The sequence below is a fragment of the Diadema antillarum genome, unplaced genomic scaffold (assembly GCF_040938485.1).
Source record: "Diadema antillarum isolate AM-2024a unplaced genomic scaffold, OU_Dant_1.0 scf00000190, whole genome shotgun sequence".
Taxonomy (NCBI): Eukaryota; Metazoa; Echinodermata; class Echinoidea; order Diadematoida; family Diadematidae; genus Diadema; species Diadema antillarum.
In genome coordinates, this window is record NW_027271079.1 from 238,481 (window position 1) to 258,893 (window position 20,413).

The 20,413-nt window shown below is 37.3% G+C and overlaps 1 protein-coding gene and 1 long non-coding RNA gene across 2 annotated transcripts in view; both read right to left on the reverse strand.

Annotated features, from left to right (window-relative positions):
• Positions 1–20,413, reverse strand: part of LOC139723429 (TNF receptor-associated factor 3-like) — a 61,801-nt gene that overhangs the window by 21,150 nt on the left and 20,238 nt on the right. Inside the window, exons 3-5 of the mRNA XM_071634674.1 lie at positions 15,815–20,314; positions 14,748–14,828; positions 12,965–13,138 (exon numbers count right to left, since the gene is read on the reverse strand). The gene's annotated coding sequence lies outside the window, so the exon portion shown is untranslated. The remainder of the gene's footprint in view (positions 1–12,964; positions 13,139–14,747; positions 14,829–15,814; positions 20,315–20,413) is intronic.
• LOC139723428 (uncharacterized) lies at positions 4,531–7,128 on the reverse strand. Its single transcript, XR_011710353.1, has 4 exons — positions 6,987–7,128; positions 6,388–6,532; positions 5,525–5,616; positions 4,531–4,895 (listed from the first exon to the last, which is right to left on the reverse strand). It is a non-coding gene; the product is annotated as an uncharacterized lncRNA (long non-coding RNA).

Here is a 20,413-nt window from a genome sequence, read left to right on the forward strand (position 1 = left end):
GGTAAAAAAAAAAAAAAAAAAAAAAAAAAAAAAAAAGTGCGGTCCGCGAATGGTTCAATCCGATATATCGTCATGTCTTATGCGAAAAAGTGGGGGCTGGTGACCCCGCGAACCCCTCCCCTCCCCCCCCCCCCCCCCCTCACGCCGACCCTGTCTCAGAACCCTGACCCGATCTCGCAGCTATAGTACGTCGCCTCTTATAGTAGACCTACCAAGTATTTTATTATCGGAACTATAGTCTGAAATATTATGTTCTGCGAAAATCACATTGTCATAAATATTATTTTTATTTTATTCAATCTCTTTCCATCGCATTGGCCCTTACCTTCAAAACAGTGGTGTACCTGAATATCTGCACTCAGCTCCATTATTCAATTAGGCCTTCTGAGAAGTTCTAGTGCTCATAGGCCTAGGCAGGTACATCAGGCCTACTAATTTTTGTACATGCACACATCTGGCGTTGACCGTGTGTGGCATGTATCTATCTCATGACACTGGCGTAGCCAGGAGTTGTTGTTTTTTATGTTGTAAATGGTACAATTATCACTAGGCCTACTCTCTAAAAAAGAAAGAGTGAATTTTCACTCTATTTTCACTCCCCTTGGTAGTGACGTCAAGGATCACTAGAAGTGGAGTGAATTTCGAGTGAACAGAAATTTCACTCCAAAAGAGAGTGAAAAAAGACGGAAATGTTTTTGGTGGGATGTTCACTCCTTTCTCACTCTAAATTCACCCCTGACGTATTTCACTCTTTTGTCAGTCGTTTTTCACTCCTTTCTTACTCTCAATTCACTCCTATTGTATTCACTCTTCTTTAACTCCGGAGGTTTTTAACTCCTTTTTCACTCTTTTTTCAATCCTTTTTCAATCTTTTTTCAATCCCAAACGGAATTACACTCTACATGAGCACACATCTCTATCACCATTGATCACAGCACTCAGTGCACTAGTTATTCAACCCTGGAAGAAAAAGTGACAATATGGTGATGAATTTGGGAATAATCTAGGTGGTCTGGAGTCATTTTTGGAATGAATACCAATCAAACTAATACAAACAAAAACAGTAAGCAACGTTCATTATATAGATATTTGTTAATATTAATGCATGTATTTAGAAGCCAACGATCCACCACTGGTAGCCCAGTGCATTGCCAACTTTGTGTTCCAGGTTTGAAAGTAATTCCTACCCGAGCTGGATCAATACATGAAACTGAATAAATATAAGCTAGTAATCCAAATGGCTGTTGTTTCATTCTTTCTTATTAATTTATTTTTTCTTTAAGTAGCATTGAGGGGGATATAAGAAGATAATGTACTAAATGCTACGCATGTTATGGTTTTTTTTTTTTATGAGCTGATTCTCTATATCAAATAAATGTGTGATGTCCACTGGATCACCTGAAATCTAAAAAAAAGGAATATACCTCTTGAAATATCTAAACTTCAACTGCAGAGCAGTACACCATTACAAACAGTCTTCATGTGCTGAGTATCTGGTTTTCCATGAATTATGTGGCCAATAATAATTATACATATTCTTATCATTTAAGAACAACTGTCACCATAATCATCACAAGGTCCCTGTAAATATGCTATTCTAGCTGTCATTCCCAAAGCTCTACAAATGAAGAGTTTGTTTGCAAAAACTGCTATTAAAAGTCCATATGTGCCAAATGGACATATTTGCGATTAAAGGTCAAGAAAAATAAAGAGAATAATAAGAAAATGTTTGCTTCTTTTGATCATAACTTCAAAAATGTACCTTTATATGTAGTGACCAATATATAATTTAAAAGGTATTATTTTGTACTTAATGACAGAAACCGTACTTCAAAATCTTCAAAAATGGACATATTGGTTTTTGCGAACAAACTCTTCAAATATTAACATCACACATTTCCCCGAAAATATGCGCAATTCATAAAGTTTGTGCAAAAGTGAAAAATTTTACAAGTACCCTTCCTGAACATGTTTAATTTTCGACTACAAGTGAATATAATTATTGCATGTTCAATGATAAGCTACAAAAGACTTGCAAAGTATAGTCACCATTATCTATATTATAATACAAAAACAATTACACATGTAGTAGGAATTGTGATTGCTTCGAAAAATTGACAAAAATACAGAAATTTTCAATACTGCATGGTTAATCAAGTTTGGATCCTCTGTCATGTAACACAGTGATGCTCTACAAGTACATTGTACAAATACCTAAACATACTCGATCAGAGAAGCATGGTCTTGACTTTAAGTAGGCTTTAGGTGGGGTATTTATGTAGATGATAGAGCCAGAGGGGGGCCTCCCTGGAACCCCCCAGACCTCGGCCATCAACCGTGCGATCATTACAAAATCCACACACAAATTGCCTGTGACGTAATCTATACAACGGTAATGTTGATTTTCAACAACAAAAAAAGTCAATTGGCTAAATCAAGCTAATTTGAGCATGAAATCAGACCATTTGCCATAAATAAAGTTTCAAAAAGGCACATTTTTTGTTTTTTGTGTAAATATTCTTTCTAGTGTCCATAGCAAATGAAAGAGAAAAAACTGTGCCATCAAAAAATTCTGAAGTATCTATTTTTTTCTATTTACTCATGTATTTCTTTGTTTCTTACTTTTTGTTTTTTCATTGCCTTTTCAATGAAATTTGTCAGCAACACGTCCAGCATGAAAATATTTGTTATTGATTACAATCAATAACCCCCCAAAATAATCATGCCTTCATGAAATTTGGCATGGAATGTCAAAGGGGAGGAGGGTTTGTAGCCCCCCCCCCCCCCTTAACCGGGCCTACTATTTATGGAAAAAGAATTGCAATCACTACAGTTGACACAACATGTATCATATCATTGATCTTCTTCACCTAAATAAGGCATCATTGTACAATATTGAACACTTGTAATCCTTCCGAGTTTTGCCAGATGTAGCAACAACTAATGCATGCAAACTGAATTTCTTATAGAGTGATTTCATGTGACGTCATGTTGGCCACCATAATGGTATAGCAAAGGCGATCAATATTCATTCATGCATGCCTCTCTAACAAAGGTGTTCTTTTGCCTTAGGTTTCCCTGAAGTAAACATTGCCGCAGCTTTTGTATGCAGTCTTGATTTCTAGTCGGTTTAGGCAATTGACTTCATTAGGCTGCATTCACATAGAAGTATACGGTATTCGCTATTCGCTATTCGCTATTTGGGCACCCAGTACACCATCACCCGCACCGTCAACTCGCCATCCCATGCAGTGAGGATTTCTTCCTCCTACATCCCAGCAAATCTTATCAACAATTTCTAAAATGCATCAGAATGTCAGTCTACATGCTTAATTTTGCTAAAGGGCAAATCTAGACCAAAATTGTCATTATTTCATAAACGAGAGACGGTATATGCTGCAAGAAAATCGAAAAAGCTCGATTTCCACTTTGCTATACTATTCTATGCTATTTGGTACATTCAAATAGTGCCCTCTTATGTGAACCGGTGTTAGGAAATCCTATCGTTCGATTCAAGCTATTCGCGTGCCCTCGAAAACGAGCCCCAAATACCCAAATAGTATACTTCTATGTGAACGCAGCCTTATGGTGGGCAATTGTAACATCACTGCTAACACTCTATATCAAAATATCATTGTCAGTTGCAGGTTATCTTAATAATTTGTTACGAGATCAAGGGAAGAATTCTCCATAAATTTGACTTGGCACATTAGTGAACTAATCTATTTAACTCCATCTACTCTAATGCCGTGGATTTATCAATGATGGGCTGCAGATGTTTCGTGGAAAAAGAAGTTGAACCAATTGAGCTTCTACCCACAAGTTTTTCAAAGTACAGTACATCAATTACATAAAGGTGAAAATGTACAAAATAACTCTGGGTCGCGTAACCCTAGGGATCAATGATTCCCATCACTTTTGTTTTATTTTTTTTAAGATTTTCCCCCTTCTCCAAAGAAGATGGATGCAATAAATTTGAGCACATGCATATTGTACTGCATCAATGCTAATCAAAGGGGTGACAAAGGTATGTGGTAACTTAATCACAACATGGAGACATGATCTTCATCCCAAGAGCATGGATGACCATTGGAAGATTCTACTATTTACCTGCTATCTGTAGCATTCCCCCCCCCCCCCAAAAAAAAAAAAAATAAAATAAAATAAAATAAAAATAAGGGAAAGAAAAAAAAAATACATACGAGTGTCTGTCAACAGTTTTCTCTCTTGAATATTAGACCATAAAAAGGTTTTATTATAGCAAGTCAGAATTGCCTGGAGAGAAGGGGGTGCTTAATCATGAGCGCAGCCAGATTCGTATCATGCGGAATGCCAAGCTGTGTGTGGCCAAACATTCTTTGATATGCTTGGAACACCTCACAGATGAATGTATTCATTAACATGTGGCCATGAAGAGGAGATTTTTTTGACTATATAAGTCAAAACTATTTTCAGTTACTAGTATATACAACAATCAACAATTTACAGCATTAACAATCACACATTCTATGCAACAAACTCTTTTCATCGGCGTGCCCTGTTCTACTTTTAATGTTGAAGTGCTGCAGTACATCCTGGTAACAGCTTCATGCTAAACTACCGCTGAGCCTGATGAGGCTGACTCTTCAACAAGAATGTAAGTTCCAACGTCAGAGGAGCATATGCTGTATCTCAAAAGAGGAAAAAGCAAGGGTATTTAGACCTATACACCGATGGTAGCTGTCTCTTCTCATTGGGCTTCTAATCTAACGTTGGAATGGTGCTCGGTCAGGGGCTTGGTGGGAGCTGCAACTACTCTCTCTCTCTCTGCCTGAGGTGATTTGTGGTGTCATAGCTCCTCAAGGTCTTCAAACGATACTCAATGAATCCATGATCCTTGCCATACAGATATACTCCTGAAATATAAGAATGCATTGTAAGTCAAAGCTTTTTCTTGAGTCTCAACAAATTTGACTTTGGCACAGAGTTGACTGTAACTGATGAAGATCTGATAGCAGTAGAAATACATGTAGTGGCATTCTTATGGAAGAAAATGAGAATAGGTTTATTATAAATGAACGGCGCAACTGGCACGTTGGAACTTAAGTAACATTACGTTACGTTGAAGTTAACGTTCATCGAACCTAAGTCATGGAATCAGGCCAATCTGCACACAACTTTATTAGACATCTATGAGGAGGTACATCACAATCCCCACATTGCCTGTATATTTGCACAATGAGTTAATTAAGAAATAGATGCAATTTCCCTGTAAAGGCCATTTCTTTTTTTTTTTGGGGGGGGGGGGGGGGGGGGGGTCATGCCCATAATCTGAAAAACTTTGGGTCCTTGTCCCCTAACTAAACAAGGATGATCAACTCCTCGTTTGGTTGCTTAATTCTGTCCACTAGCTCTTGAGAAAAGTTGAAAATGTTGAAGTTTTTGCAAGCTAGATGAATAAGATACCATGTATGTCACTTAATCTTTCTGCTAAAGAGGGCTAAAAAAGGTTGTAGATCACATAAACTTACGAGTATAAACGTACATGTCCTTTTGCACCTTGTGTGGTGTCTCACAAAGTGGGGTACTGCATCGCAACTGCCTTGGCTACAACATCCTTTGCTCACTACTTGGTATCTGAATTTAAAAAGAAAGCAAGAAAAATGTTAATCATATTCTACGACGCAAACATCAAAAATTTGGCCCTCATTTTAATCTTTTAAGGGGCTGAACTATCTTTATGTTTTTTTGTTCTTGGCATTAATTTCTATTGCTATTCAGTACCACTGTTTCATGTACATTTAATGCTACTTGAGCCAGATATCAGTTAATACATATGAAAATTTCATGCAGATAGGTTAAGTGTGAATGTGCACAGTTAGTAGAAAAATTTATACAAGATGTGATTATCCATTGAACTTCATGGCACATCAACTCCCACTTTTCTATTAATCATTGTGATGATTAAATCATAAGTATTAGGACTATTATCAAATCAATATACCTGTGGCCCGATGGGGCTACCACGAAAATAAGTCAGCGTGGAGTCTTGTACGTACACTCTGTTTACATGTTTCATACAAGTATACCAGTCTTTATTTTTAAATCTATAACCATCACTTCATTAACAATGTTATACTTACCGGTCCCTTCTACTTTCTTTCCTTTCCTTTTTTTTTTTTTTTTTTTTTGGGGGGGGGGGTAAATTTTAGTCTGCTTTTCTCTATACTTGAGAAGACAAAAAAAAAAAAAAAACCAAATGAACAGGCAAATTACATGGTTATATATTGGATGAAAATGTACATTGTAGTACAAGACATGACAATGGGAAACTGGTATTCCAGACCAATTTTCAAATTATAATAATAATATATGAATAATAATAATATTTTAACTAATTGAACTTACGCTGTACAGTTTTCTGCTTCCATTTTCAACAACAAATATGCTGCAATGATCTGGATGTGCAGATGTCTCTTCGGACCAGTCAGAACTCCGTCCCTCAGCTTTTGAAGTATCTCTTCCCCCTTGAAGTGATGTGTGTGTTGAATTCCTGGGCAAATAAGTAAAATTTAATGGTTTTATGAATAATACAAATGGCATGAGGATAGTAGGTTCTTCAAGTTTACATTATAAACTTGAAGAGCAAAATCATTGAACATACATATTTGACATAAGCAACAGCTCTACTTACACAACTAAAGACTGACCATAACATGGTTTCACTTTCGTCTGTCGATACAGCAAGTACACGGTACACATTTTTCTTAAATACAAGTACTAACCTGTCAAGACATTCATTGTCAGAGGGAAGGACAGCTCCAAAACTGCTCCATGAAGTATCTTGAAAATCATTTCTTCAAACAAAATAAAACCAACCAAGCATTCAGTCTCTTAATGTAGCCTCTTATGTAATTACTAAGACTCTAGAATGTAAAATAAATATAAATCAATTTCAAACTAGTCTCCCTTCATTAATCATTGTGGAAAACAACAGAATAGCTTACAGCAGGGTTAATGCAATGGAAGTCCATATCTCAGAGGCTCCTTCGCTGATGTTGGCCCGGTGTTTCCAGCATTCGTCAACCCTGAATTCAATGGCTAGTCGTTGTATGGCCACATCTGGTACTTTGCAATCTGGTGATCTGCACCCTCCTTCGTGTGACAGAGACTGTACAGCTCTCAATATCTGTCTTTGTTCTCCAAATGATGACCCCTACACCGAGTTCCTTTAAATCACCATCACTCCCGAAGAGCTGTCATGTCTACGTCCTTATCTGGAGGAAAGTATGTAAACACAAGGTTCAGAAATGGATTTAGAAGTCATTTCCACAAGACAATATGCAGTTGTTTTGTCCACACAAATACTAAGTGAGCACCAATACAAAAGCTATAGTAGGCCTAATTACTTTTTTAGCTACCGTACATCAGCATATTTAATGTTAGAATTAAAGACCCAAAGATGATCTCTGCCAAATTTCATACCTAAGGTCACCTGTAACTTTCATAAAAAACAATGTTGAAAATAGTACCAGTCATCGTCTGCTACAAGGGGGATCGATCTCCATGATGTGTGAGCACGCTGATCTTCAGCTAGAAGTGTGATGTCACAGTGGACCAACACTTAACACGAACAGTACACGCATCATACTTCTTACCTAGTACAGTAGTAGATGATCACGACACATGACGTGGGAGCTAGTGTACGTGGTATTCTCCCAGCTGTTTGGATGCTCAAATGTAGCGGCAAATAAAAGTCCTTTTTACTACATACAGTGTATATAATGAACAATAATCATAAATCACCAAATTTCACCATTCTTTATTACCGTACTGATCGAGATCACCATCTCATCTGGCAACACAGACCAGTGTCAGTGATTCGGCTGTCAACTCAACAATAGCAATGTAGAGTACGTGTCTGGCGCTAGATAGGCGCTTCTAATCTATTGCTTTAATTAGCACAGCTTAGTAACAGTTAGGACCCTATAGTATAAGTTCGATCTCTAACGCTACACTCGACCACAGTAATCTCTGTGTGATGATATGCTTGCGAATGTCAATTCAATGACTAACGACCAAAGTTTCATTCATCACTCATTTTTTTTTGGAATAGTTCAAGCCCTAGATCCCAACGTGTACAATTAAAGTGTTGTCTAAAGACTCAACGTATTATTAGATCCCAACACCTAGCGTGTACCATCAGCTGAATTTCGGCCTCGGATTCTAGCTGTTCGTAGGTGTTCTATGGTATGACCAGCCCCATATAGCTAACTGTGTACAAACCACTGTACATTAATTGTTCGAAGGAGCGCCAGTACTGGCCCGGGGTTATTCGTATAGAACCCTAAAGGTAACTTACTTATGGTCGTTTACGGAGAGGTATAATTAGATCGATCTATGGTTTAATTGCTTACCTTCAAAAATGTGAATAATATCTCCGCCCCACTCAATTTGAAGACAGACATTTTCTCCCGTCCATCACGACATCCAGGCTCTGATTCTCACGATTGCACTTACACGCACGTAAATCTGTGATCCTATGCATAATACACGCACAGCTACATGTAGCACACAGCACGCAATTGCACACAGTCCACGCACAGGCGACGCGTCGCTCTTCAGGTAAACCTGCCCGCGCCCAAGCCAGGGGAAATTGCTGCTGGTGATTGGCTTAGAGTAAACACATGACAGGGGAATTCTCAATTTCTATTGGCCTAGCCAAATGCGTTTAATTATGTATTCACTCAGAATTCACTCGGCTTAATTTTCACTCGGAATTCACTCGGCGAATGGGTTTCACACAAATTTCACTCGTTACAAGAGTAAAATTCACTCGACAACGAGTGAAAGTCACTCTTAATTGAGTGAAATTTTATTCACTCCTTCCGAGGAGTGAATTATTCACTCGAAATTTTTTAGAGAGTACGCATGTGTTGTTTTTTTTTTGTCTTTTTTCCTTTTTTTTTTTTAGTGTTTAAACGACTTGAAAATAGTCCCACTGGTCTAAATAAGGTTTAAAGCAGTATTTTGATGTAGATTACTGGACTATTTGCCTATAAAATGTTATAATTTAAGTAAATTTCTTGTATGCATGGGGGCTATTAATTCTTTGTATACAATGTACGTCATGAACGCTGTCTGTTAAGCAATCAAACAGGCAAAATTATGAAAACGAGGGTGTAGGAAAGGGATATTTCTCCTCCCACACGAGGGTGATTTCGCATTTTCAGACCTGAAATTCATGCAGCGACCTGGTGAAAACTTTAGGTTAAATACTTAGAATGTTTTTCCAGCAAGAAAAAAAAAAGGGGGGGTAATGGAAATTTAAATACGCCATTTTTTTTTTCAGGGAAGTTCGGTGGGGGGGGGGGAGGAAATTGTTATTCCCCCAAAGTATACTAAATCTATGGAGGGACTATCCGATTTGAGAGGATGGCTATACCTCTCCAAACAACGCCGTATTCTGATATCACAAGTTTATTTCATTTTCGTATTAACGAACCTTGATTTCAACGAACCTAATTCTTTTTTTTTTCGGATTAACGAACCTTGTCTCATTTTCGGATTTGCAAACCTAAAGAGAATAACAAATCTTTATTCATTTTCGGAATAACGAACCTTGGGGAAAAAAGCAGGCCTGAAATCCGAATGCATGTTGATTTGTGTTGATTTATGATACCCTCAACATCACTTTTGCGGTGAAACGAATATCTAGAAACATTCCATATATTTTTATTTATTTTTTCTTCTATTTTCTTCTGATTATTTGGGAACGCCCACAAAAACCTCATCTGTCAATCACTGCTAAAGTACTGCAAATGTTTAACAAAAGGCATTGGAAGGCAACTTCCCCTCGACTCAGCATAACTTCCATGTTCCCTCGCCATGTCTTTTGTTAGTCACATTTAATATCACAGAAACATGCAAGTTATGCTGATTCGAGAGGAAGGTGCATTCCAATGTCTTTTGTTAAACATTTCAGTAGTTTAGCAATTATTGACAGATGAGATCATCTCAAGAATATTGATTTGGAAGGACTTTTTTATGGGCGTTCCCAAGTAATCTGAAGAAAAATAGAAGAAAAATCGTTAAAAATGTATGATGGAATGTTTCCAGATACTCATTTCACCACAAAAGTGATGTTGAGGGTAACATAAATCAACACAAATCAACATACATTTGGATTTCAGGGCCCCTTTAAAGGGTATGGCTAGTAACTGATCAGTAGGAATGCTGGGGGATGGCTGTTCCAATCCTTGTGGGATTCATTAAAGAGTACAATCTATATTGTTGTGTGAAAATCATTTGCTTCAGAATGGTCTTATTTTCAACTAATGTGCAGTTCAATGTTTCCATTGAAGCATGCCTGTGCAGTGGATCGCCACTGATCAGTATCCCATTCCCTTTAATCATTTCGGATCAACAAATCTTCGGAAAACGAATTTAGACCCAAACGTCTCTGTCAGAGCGCCACACAGGAATTCTAGGGGGACTGGGAGACTACAACAACAACAACAAAAAAGTGAGTAAATAAGGGGCGGATCCAAAAATTCCGTAAAGGGGTGTGCGTTTCCAAAATTAAAGAGGGCGCACGCTCCCCCCCCCCCCCCATCCATTTTTTAACTTGTTTAACAAAAAAGGGGGCGCACCGGGCGCGAGCCCCCTAACGGATCCGCCACTGTAAATAAATAAAAGAATGTCTTTGGAGAAAGGAATTGGGGTGATACAAATCTGTGAATAAGCATGTTTGAAAAGAGACTGTGTGCATATACATGCACATCATACAACTTAAAGGCATCAAGTCTTTGGCAAATGGCAAGGGTCAAAGATCTATATAGGAAAAATGCTCGTATCTGATGGGAATGCTTGCTCGGTGAAACAATTATTTTAGCCATGACAACGAAATTTGGATTGAGAAATGTAAAACATTAAACCCATTCGGAGGTTTGTCATCAAACTTTTAACATGCAATGTCATTTTTGTGATTGTGAAGAGCAGCTGCCGTCTCACACTGTCAAGATGTAAAAAAAAAAACAAAAAAAAAACCTAATTATTATGGATGTATACCAGTCGCCATTTTGACGTTTCTAGGTGTTTTTTTTTTTAATGTATTCTAACTTCAATTCAATGAGTGGCCAACACATTTCTACAATTTTAGTTTGTACGTGGCCTCTCTTTTCCAATGATAAAATTATTTTTAACAATAAGTTTTATACATGACCCATTGTATATCTAACATTATTAAAGTAGGCATCTACATCGTTCATTTGTAATGAAAACAAAAATGTGGTAATGGAAATAAAATTTGACTGGAACTTTAAAAAAATGTATTAATGCCGAAGCGATGTATTCATTGACCTTGGATTCCGGAATGTTTAACTTTGATCTTACTTCAAAGTTTCAGTTTCAGTTCCAGTTGGTACCCAAATATAGAAGAACTGTTGATTGCTCTCCGCATTACCATGATGCAACGCGTTCTGTAGTGACATATCATATCAATACAAAATTGATATCAATCTGGATCGTCGATGAACTGCCTATATTGCATAGACATATCACAGTCATCATGATCATTGCACACAATCCTCAGTTTAGTCAGCTTCGTAACTGCAAAATAAGATTGATATGATTGTTTGATCGTGTATATAACACCCTTTTTTCAGATGTGATGGGCCTAAGGTTTGTAAATGTGAAAATTCCAAAACTGAATTCAAGTGATTAGGTTTGTAGTACTAGTATTTACTTTGGACTTTTTCTTATCTCATGATTATAACATGCCATGCGCTGTACTACTAGTATTCAATGTCAATACAGAACAGTGTAGATTTTGGTCGTGGCGTTATTGTCACGCCGTATGCTAGTGTTCTACAGGCGACTAGAGAAAAGTCCTCGGAACCGACTTTTTTTTTTGTTACATCGAAATTTTGTTATAGCCAAACAATAAAATATTTATACATGTATAAAGATAGGCCCTATATAGTTGATAAATGTCAGACCTGCATTTCTACTTAGCTGTGTCACGAATTTCGTCATAGCCAAGCAGTATAAGGCCTATATACATGAAGATAGAAAGCGGATAAGTTTGAGGCCTGAATTTTTACTTCGTTGTAATGCTTATTTCGATGTTACCATGGTTACCATGTTCTGTATGAGGAAGTGCACTGGGTACGGTTACGTATATGGTCTCTTAACAATTCGAGGTTGCTACATGGACTAAGCGATAAAAACGAAAAAAAAAAATCTTTTATAGGGAGTGCCATCACAACAAAATGAAAGTTTGGCGGAAAAAGAAGAGTTAACTCCATTTTTGTAAATTTGAAAGAAAAAAAAATCTACTATAACCAACACAGAAAATGATAAGAAATTGGCTTTTTTAATCATAACTTCACGAATATTCGTTGTTGTGCAACATATTATTATGAGTGACATATCATTGGAAAGGTTTAATTTTGCTCTACCGGATGCTAGACTTAGGACCTATATTGAAATATTAAATTTTGATATTGTCACCTAACTCGTTTTGCGATCAAAATCTTTAAATGCGTACGTGCTGCTTCGGTACCATGGTGCCAAGTGGGCTCGGTTCGATCATGCCTACCACTGATTTTTATCGGTGCGCACTCTTTACGAAGAGTGACATGACACACCTCAAGCATGTCAAGTATTAGAAGCGAAATCCTGTGTTCCTCGGGGAGGACATGAAATAGAGAGCCAGTGCTGGAGAGCCAGTTATGTAGTCCATTGCATGTAAATTCCGCTGCATCCATTCATCGCAAAGAACATGTTGCGTAATTATAATCATCTCGGTGAAGATGTCTTTCCCAAGCAGGGAGAACTGATCCTCCTGTCCTATATGAAGGATACATCATAATCTAACTGCACGGACCCCATGAAAGACCAACTATAGCACGGCTGAATATTATCCAGCCATGTTGTCTTGTACAGAGGGAAAACGAAAACAAACAAGTAAACGGGTAGTTACGCTGAAAAAAAAAGAAAGAAAAGCCGCCGCTCTTCGGATGATAGTCTTTCAGCCGTTTCCGTAACTGTTCTGTCCCGTAGCATTGGCAAAATCATCACGGATGGGCCCTACATGTCATAGCAACGCTCCCTGGGGGATGGAAGAACACTGACGATTTCACAGTAGTAGACTATGCTGTTAAAAGGAAACACACAAAGGGAAAAAACATCGAATATTTGACATGAATTGTGAGAATTCACAAAAATCCGCCAAATAAGGCACATTTTTTCCTCTCTCTCTCCGTGAACTCCACGCCGCAATAGTAAACAACTTGCTGTCTGAACATTATATCCCTTCAAATCCAGTTGCACTTTGTGTTTCGGCTTCGATTTAAGAAACAAGTTCTTGATAACAGGAATGTAGAGTAGATATTGCACGAAAAGTTTTCGGGGGAGAGTTTTCGTTTTGAAACACCATGTAGTAGATGCAGTCTAAGTTAGTAAACGAAAGCTTTTACAGCGTTTTAATGTTTTACTGTTTTAACGAAAGAAAACTTTCCCTTGACTGCCGCTAAGTTTGTGTTAGGTTATATTATCCTCTATTCCTTCTGGGTGAGCTCAACTAAACATTCTTTTTTTTAAATGGTGAAAAAACTAAGCTCAGAATTATGTTCTGAAGAAGAGTGTTTATTCGGAAAGATCCTGTTCTTGTGGTCAAATTCTCTTCTGTAGCTCCTTTTGTACCACAACATAATACTCAGGTTCTATTATCTACTCGCTAAGCACTACATCGCACATCTTAACTTTGTTTAAGCGCTTCACCAGGCATCCCATACATTTCATCATTTTACCTTGTGTTACGACCACCCCCCCCCCCAAAAAAAAAAAGGTAAAAGTTTTCGTGTTGAATACACGTACATACAAGTTCTTTAAAGAAAAAAAAAGTCTCTTGTACTATTGTATGTGCCACCTTAAAAACATGAGTATCATTATCAAAGGTTATTTTCCCCTTTTCTTTTTGGTGTCTTTATTCAAGGATATATCCTCTCATCTCATGCACTTTGATCTATTTCAATTTATTGTGGATGTGAAAGTCTGTGTCCATGATGTAAGAAACGCGCAAACAATGCTAGTTTATACACAAAGATAAATCATATTACTGTCGACAGAAATGCATATTAGTATCTCGATAAAACACAGCTTTCTGTCAGAATAAATACGAAATAATAATTGCAATTTCATTAACATTTTGCGAGTCAACATAAAACAATATCAATTTGAGAAATGTTTTATGGCATGTGTTGTGTATATGCAAATATACATTTTTTTTTTTGAATTTATGTTTTGTTGAAAAATTATACAAAATCACACTATTTACAACAATTAACATGATTGAAATAACACAATCACTAAACAATGTAGAGTAATTGTAAAAAAAAGAGGCAAAACATTAACTTACAATATATAAATCAGATCTTTGAATTCAATGAAAGCATAAAGAGACACAAACTTATACGGACATTGTTTATTATACAGGGCTCAACATAAGCGGGGCCCGATGGTCTAGGCCACTTTATGCAAAGATTGTTGTGTTTTCTGTTTCGTTTCAGTACATTATTCATTTTCTGGTTTAAAAAAAAAAGATAGTGTCGAGCACTTTCATAATTAGAATACAATTAACTACCAAAATGATAGTAACGATAATAACAATAATCATCATCTTCATCATCATTATCATAATAATGATAATAATAATAATAATAATAATAACAATAATAATAATAATAATAATAACAAAATAGTACCGGTAAATGTTTCCTCTGTTAAAGCCGTCTCTGTTACCCTTGCAATCTTTCTTATCATTGTCATCCAGAAAACGTTTATTCCTGTAGAACAAAAAGCAAAGCAAAAGCAAAACAAATGCGCGAGCATTTTAATCGTTATGATCGTGAAGCAAAGTGAGAAAGTCTTCTTTATGATGGGAGCACTACGTGTTTACTGTTGCTTGTCTTCATCGACTGCAAATGAAGAGTTTGTTCGCAAAAACCGATAAGTCCATTTTTGAAGATTTTGAAGCACGGTCTCTGTCATAAAGTACAAAATAGGCTAATACCTTTTAAATGATATATCGGTCACTACATATAGAGGTACATTTTTAAAGTTATGGCCATTAATCGCAAATATCTCCATTTGGCAAATATGGACGTATCGGTTTTTGCAAACAAACTCTTCAAATACTTCATGAAATCTTCAGATCATATTGACTTTGAATTGCATCAGAAAAATAGTCTTTGAAAGGTTCAAAATCAGTGCGTGAAAAATCCTTTATACATTGAGATAAATCAGTATCAACACTTGGTAATGCAGCGAATGACCCTAATCATTTTCTATAGGTGTGAAAACCTGAAGCATCATTATGAATTCAACGAAATATCCTCTGAAAATGCCACGTTTGCCACTGTTTTTCAATACGATATGATCGTAAGACAAAATCAAACTAGAATTGCATTGTATCTATTCATTTATGAGTTTGAACAGGTGTGAATAGCGTCAAAGCTATTTCACTTCCAATCTGATGAGTAAACTGTTACCAAACGGGTAGTGGACAGACATCTGAAAACTATATGGTGACACGTACATGGTATAACAGACAGATTAAAACGGAGACTTTTACTCTTTTTCTTTTTACCCTAACAAACGTAGTAGTCTTCAATTGTGTCATTTAAAGGTGGTATTACCGGACTCACCGATTAAAAAAAAAATACATGCATACTCAGCTGTATCTTTTTTCAAGTTTAAGGTTATTCGATTGATCTTATGTGTATTGGCAGTTACATCAGTGGAACATCGCACACAGTATGCATGAACTCACTTGGAAAAAGACCCGAAGATTCGAAGCAGGTGCATCCTTATCGATAATCAGTAATTCTGCTCGCGTCCTGGGTGGATCCTTGCATGTTGAGGAAGACTTCGGCAAGTTCGGAGGTTTTGTCATCACGCAAAAATAAATCTTATCACAAAAAAGCCTTATTTCTTGCAAGGGTATAGTTCTGTATAAAAATTTCTGTACATTTTTTTATATATATATTTTTTTTATCTGTATAGTTGTTGTGTTTATTGCGGGGGATGTCACGAGGGATACAGTTTTTATACCTCCGCCACAAAGTGTCGCCGGAGGCATGTGTTTTCAGGTTGTTCAACCGTCCGTCCGTCCTTCCGTCCGTCCGTCCTTTCCTCCGTCCGTCCGTAATCAATTGTGTGGACAATGTAACTAATGAAACTTGATGTATATATATATATATATATATATATACATATGTATATATATATATGTATGTATATATATATATGTATATATATATATATGAGTGACCCCAGTTGTGCCTATCAACTTTTGGATGCAGGCGTTGGAGGTCAGAGGTCAAGGTCACATTCTCAAAATTTCACCATTTCCGCCATATCTATGCAATGCCTGAAGGTATTTTCTTGAACCTTAGTGTTAACATGTACTACAGTATAAAAGACTCTAAAGGGAAAGTTTTGGGCCATGGGGATTAAAGGTCAAAGGACAAGTGAAAATGCAAAAAAAAAAAAATTAATCATATCCTTTCTCCATATCTCAAAAACGGCTAAAGTTACCATAATGAAAATTAGTACATAATGCATCATACTGATGGTCAAAAGAAAATGATAAGATGCCACCTTTCCTCCATATCTTGGAAATTGCTCAAGGTATCTTCATGCCTGGCAGTGATTCCCTTGAAATTTATGGAATCAAGCGGGGGGGGGGGGGGGGGATGGTTCTGAAGTTCAAGGTCAAAGGACAAGGTCAATAATTTCACTATTTCCCTCATATCCATGCAAAGCCTGAAGGTATTTTCTTAAAACGTAGTGTATACATGTACTACCAGGTAAAGATTATCTGAGAAAGTTTTGGGTCATGGGGTTAAAGGTCAAAGGTCGAGTGAAAATGCTAAAATTTCATTTTTCTCCATATCTCAGAAATGGCTTAAAGGTATACCATTATGAAATTTAGTGCATAATTATGCATGTACTGCCAGACAATTGTTCTTTTTTGTTGTTGGTAATTTGGGGGTCATATATAGAACCAAAGGTCATAGGTCAGGTTAAAATGCTACAATTTTACTATTTAATGCTGAAATTACACTTTTCTCCATACCTTGGAGATTGCATAAGGCATAATCTGCATGCCTTAACTGCACGATGATTTTGTGGGGAAAGATTTTGGCCATTGGTTAAAGGTCAAGGGAAAGTTTAAATGTCACAATTTTTCCCATGTCTCAATAATTGCCATATAAATGGATGTTGCCAGTATGTTAGTGACTATTAAATTTGAAGAATTGTTGACCATGGGGTCAAAGGTCAAGTGAAAATGCTAAAATCCTCGAATAACTGCTCTCTATAAACAATTTAGCCATCCATCCAAAGAAGCGTATTTCTAAGAAATTAAACACCGAACACATTTGCGACAAACGTGTCATTTTAATCAGGGAGGTGTAAGAAAAGGAGAGACAACTCCTGCATGCGCGGCACCGCCGAGAAGTTATGCGCTTAACTACAGGTGGAAATCAGGTGCTTTGACAAAGGAGAGCATCAATAATCGGGACTAGCGCTCTCACATCTAGAAATACTTGCCCCTACTGCATTTCGCTCTCTCCCTTTCAATGTGATGGCAACACTGAATTTGTGTACCTTGAATTGGAGCAGCGAATCAAAATGCAGTGTAAAACTGACAATTTTAACAGCAAATAGTTTAAAGGGGAAGTCCGGACGATTATAAGCCGTTTCGTGTGTAAAGAACAATATTTCATGAGCCTATTACCCTTTTCCCGACGAGAAAAGACCATCAGATACATTTACTATGATTTTTTTTTTAAATAAGGTAATTCTTCATGTTCGAATCCGTCGCGAGCTGCCCTTCGTACTATCTGTCCCAGGATGCATTGCGCGTGACGTATCGGGCGCAGTTTCCTCAGCTGAGAGCACCGCGAGCGAAGCCCAGCTACGCATCGATCTCCCATTGCACTGTTGACTGCGGGCGGTATCTGCATGCCTGCATAGGTGTGCCTTGTCGGCGCTACTGCAGGAGACCGTACACCGATTTAGGAGTGCTGTTGCCAAACGCTGTATTCCTTTATTCAAATAATCTTCGTTATATATCTATATAAAATCTTCAAAGATTAATGTAAAATAGTTGCAATGCTATAACATTTTCGTTTAAATTGAAATATGTATGTATTATAATACTGCCGTACTTATTAGTGTCCACCCCATCACTTACAATGCATTAGCTGTTGTCGGGCTGTGCAGGCATACATTTACGTCTGCTGCTGCCAAGTGCTATCACAATCCGCGATCGTTTTTTTCGACTTCTGAGTGTGAACAATCTGAAATCAGTCTGTCAATGTCAGAATTATTGCCTCTTTTGTTGTCCGAGACTGTTGAAAAGTGTGTCTGACGGTGATAAAATACGACAGTTTACATGTAACTTGAACCGAGGAAGAAACGCCAGCGCCAGCTTGGTACCGCCGCCGCGCCGCGCCGGTAACTACGACCAGCAGCCCAATACACACAGCGTAATCGGGCTGCGTGTTGTAGCATTCAGGATCATGTAAAGGTAGTATCGTGGATAGATATCAATTTAAAATCGAAATATTTCTTCAATTTGAAGACTTACTAGTAAAGTTGAAGTATTGACAACACCCTAACACTTGACGCATCGGCATTTTTTTAATGAAGCAATAGATCATGCCGCGTGCATCCGCTGTGTGGTCAGAGACTGTTGAGCGGTACGCTACTACCGCTTGCTTGGCCCGTATCACCGTTGCTCAAGCAGGGCTCCCCCGAGCCAGCTGACGCTCCAAGCAAAAAGCAATGTGAGGAGGAAACGTCACGCTGTCACGTGATCTTTCTCGCCGGCGTACAGAAATCGAACGGTTACGATTCAAAATTAGTGATGCTAAAAAATCGATTGTGGCGAGTTGGGAGGGTCTTTTTCAATGAAACTTAGTCATTATGGTCCTTTATTTATGTAAATTTTGGTTAATTTTTTTCAAAATCGTCCGGACTTCTCCTTTAAAAGCACGCTGGAGCACGCTTTAGCGGAGTACTTTATTTGAAAGATCAAAATATCCCAGATTAAAGGATAGAAAACTAACATGCGGAAATGTGCGCATTATAGAAAAAAATTAGGTTTTTAAGAAGGCCTAATTTTCATTTCATTTCGATTTGCGCATTACGAAGAAACTAGAAACATGTGTTTGCATGAATTACGAACAAGTTGTCTCTCCTTTTCTTGCACCTCCCTGTTTTAATATTTGCCATTTATGTGAAATCGTTTTCTCCTATTGTCTAGACGTAGACCTATTGGAGAACCATGCATTGTGGCGGAGGCATACCAGTCGCCATAGCGACATTTCTAGTTTTTTGCTTTGTTTGTTGTTGTGTTTGTTCGTTTTTTATGTTGTTGTTGTTGTTGGTTTTTTTTTTGGTTTTTTTTTGGCTTCTGATTTATTACAAGAGTAACGCTGAAGTAGGCAGCTTTTTATATCATAGTAGCCAATGTGTATATTGTTTTTATTCTCCCTATTTAAAAGTCGCGCTTTAATGTTGTGGACCTGTATTACACACTTTTTTGTAAATCCAGTTCACATGATGCCTAAAAATTGTCATTGGTAATAACAGAATTTGTCAACAGAGGCGACGGGTCCGGTCATCCTTTAAAACTACATGTACCTCTGATTTCACATGGTTTGCCTGTTTGTTTGTTCGTTTGTTTGTTCGTTTGTTGTTTGGTGGTTTTTTTTTTTTTTGCTTTTATGATATAATTATACAGCTGTATGTGTAGGTCCCCCCCCCCCCTCCGGTAGGTTTGCTGGGCTAAAATGTGTTCAAGCAACAGCATAATAGTGGCAGTCCTCCTTCTGCATAATTTCTTAGTTCATTATGCTAATTTGGCAAAACAATATAAATTTATGAATGGAATTAATATATACATTTATTTTCTTTTTCAATCATTTACATTGTAATCCGTATATTGATATTTTCTGTGATGTTACTGAAAAGAAATCTGATTTCTGTATGAGACTATGTTTAAGGAAATAAAATCAAATAAACAAATAAGGGCCACGGTATGACCAGATCCTTAAAGAAAAGAGAGGCAGAAGGAGTGTATAGTTTTGCAAGTATAATGGGGAATGCAAGGCAAGGTTTAAAGCACGCCCCTTGTCCTTATGAATAAATCATTGAATTAAAAAAAAAAAACACGACCACCGTATGTAATTTCAGCGATTCTTGAAAGCCAACAGAACAGTGGAGCGCTGAATTTGGATGCGACGCACTGTACGCCCACCTGTTCACATGAGTTTGAGAGAAATAAATCACGAAATCCAAATGTTTTGTTCCATGAATATCTTTCAAATCATTCAAAGGACGACAGGAGTCCTTTTAC